Genomic DNA, 2,548 nt, shown 5'->3' on the forward strand with positions numbered 1-2,548 from the left:
AAGAGTTTCATGTGCATGTTGATGCATATTTCGTAGCTTTGGAAGTAGTACTAGCGTAATGAGGCACATGGGATATTGATCATCCCATAGCATTTGCAAGTAGGAAGCTGTCTAAGGCAGAAAATAAATACATCACGATAGAAAGGGATGGGTTAGCTATGGTGTATGCACTATAGAAGTTCATACATTACTTGTTGGGAGCACACTTTAAGATGTTCATATATCATTTCACGTTGAAGTACTTGGTGAATAAACATGTTTTAGGAGGGAATATGTGTCGATGGTTGTTGTTATTCCAAGAATATGACTTCAAAGTTAGACTGAAGCCAGGAATATTGAATGTTGGGCTTGGTCATCTATCCAGGATAAAGACAGGAGAAGAACCTACAAGTATTGAAGATAACTTGCTCGATTCACAAATGTTTGCAATTAAAGTCACAAATGATCATTTCGTGGATATTATTTAGTTTTTTTCCACAAAAATTTTGCCCGCCAAGTACACTACAAAGAAAAAGAAGGAATTGGTGGTTCAAGACACTGATTTCTCGCTGATTGCGATACACTTGTATAAAATGGGACTAGATGAAGTGCCGTGCAAATATGTCGTTGAACATGAAAAACAGAGCATTCTGATAGAAGCTCATGGAGGAGTTGTAGGTGGGCATTATGCAAGAAAAGACATTGCGCAAAATATTTTGAGAGCCAGGTTATGGTGACCTACAATACATAAGGATACAAAAGACTATTGTCAAGTATGTGATGTATGTCAAAGGATACGAAAGCCATCCAAAAGAGATGAAATTCCATTAGTACCACAGGTGACTTTGCAGGACTTTGATAAATGGGAAATTGACATTGTTGGACCTATCAATCCACTGGGGAAAAGGATTGGTGCAAGATATATCAATACTACAACTAATTATTTAACAAGATGGGCCGAGGCGAAGATATTAAAGGATTGTAGCGCAAAACCCAATGTGAATTTAATTCTCGAATATATATTGTTTAGATTTGGTTGTTCGAAGATCTTGATGAGTGACCAGGGGACACATTTTTTGAATAAGACGATTGAAGCACTAACTAAAGAATTTCAAGTTTACCATCAAAATATCACTCTGTATCTTCCTTAGACAAATGGGATAGAGGAAGCTTTCAATAAGATTATGGAGAATGCACTGACAAAGGTGTTCAATGTAAATAGAGATGTCTGGGACTTGAGGATTCCAGCGGAGTTGTGGGCATACAGAACGACATGCAAGAAATTAACAGGACAAACACTTGTTAGGTTGGTACATGGACAAGAAGAAGTTATGCCTATGGAATACATTGTGCTAAGTCTGATAATTTTACCTATCACAGATATGGAAGACCCCAATATGATGAAGGAAATAATGTCGTAGATACTAGATTTAGAAGAAGAAATATTCATAGTAGGATTCCATCAGCTGGTGAAAAAAGCAACAGAGAAAGCCCGACATGGCAAACATATCAAGAAGAAGATATTTCGGGAAGGGGATCTTGTATTATTATATGACAGTAAGTTCATGAAGTTCCTATGGAAATTCAAAACACATTGGTAGGGGCCATATATCATCAAGAACATTTTAGATGGTAGTTTTTTTCATCTCATTGTTGTTGGGAAAAGTATCCAATACGGAATGACCCTATCCCACTCTAAGGGTGATAGTTCCTTAGCAACAATCAAAGCAAAGCTATCTGAGATTACTTCTTTATGAGATGTAAAAGAGGGGATAAAGAGATCCACTAACCGATGTCTTTCGCTAATGGTTAATCCAATCTTCTCTCCTTGCCGCTTGCCCCCAGCTCCTTGCTCTTTCACTGGCCCAGCTACACCAAGATCCTGCAAAATGGCAAGAGAGCGAAACTACAAGAAGCATACATTCATAATTGATTTAAGGATTAGAATAAATCAAATACACAAGTACAACAATACATCATTGAGACACATGCATATAGAAGAACCTCAAATGCTTTATTAATGGAAGAAGTAAGGTTCAGGAAGTGATACAACCATAAGAGGCCCAATCCAGCATCACCTTCCCAGCAGAGAGAAATCTCCTCTTCACCTCCTTCAAAGCAAATCACCCAATAGTTCTAAACTCAAACCAACAACAATTCTTTACATTCACAAGATTCCAGCCCCCTTAGACCTCATGAGAGAGATCTATATATAGGAATTTTGGAGAAAGGATGAGTCAGCTTAAGGCTGGCATGAAGCTGACTAGTGTCCTCTCCCACTTCAGTTCTTCTTCAGTTCTTGAGTCCACTTGGAGGTTCTTGCTTCCACTTGGAGATCTAGAACCTCTTACTCATCACCAGTCGAATTCCTTGATCCAAGTGTCATTTTGGAAACTTCCTGGGCATTGACACCTTGAGGAATGACTGTGCCACTTGTCCAAACTCGCCCAGCGCAGGTAGCCTTCTTTGCAGTTGACATTCAACGCAGGTAGACAGTGGAGCACTTGACATTCAGCGCAGATGCTCAGTGGAGCAGTTGACATGATCCAGAATTGCCTTGTTTTTGAGT

The sequence above is a fragment of the Pinus tabuliformis genome, chromosome 1_2 (assembly GCF_031772625.1).
Source record: "Pinus tabuliformis cultivar Carrire ecotype Pingquan chromosome 1_2, CPIR1, whole genome shotgun sequence".
NCBI lineage: Eukaryota > Viridiplantae > Streptophyta > Pinopsida > Pinales > Pinaceae > Pinus > Pinus tabuliformis.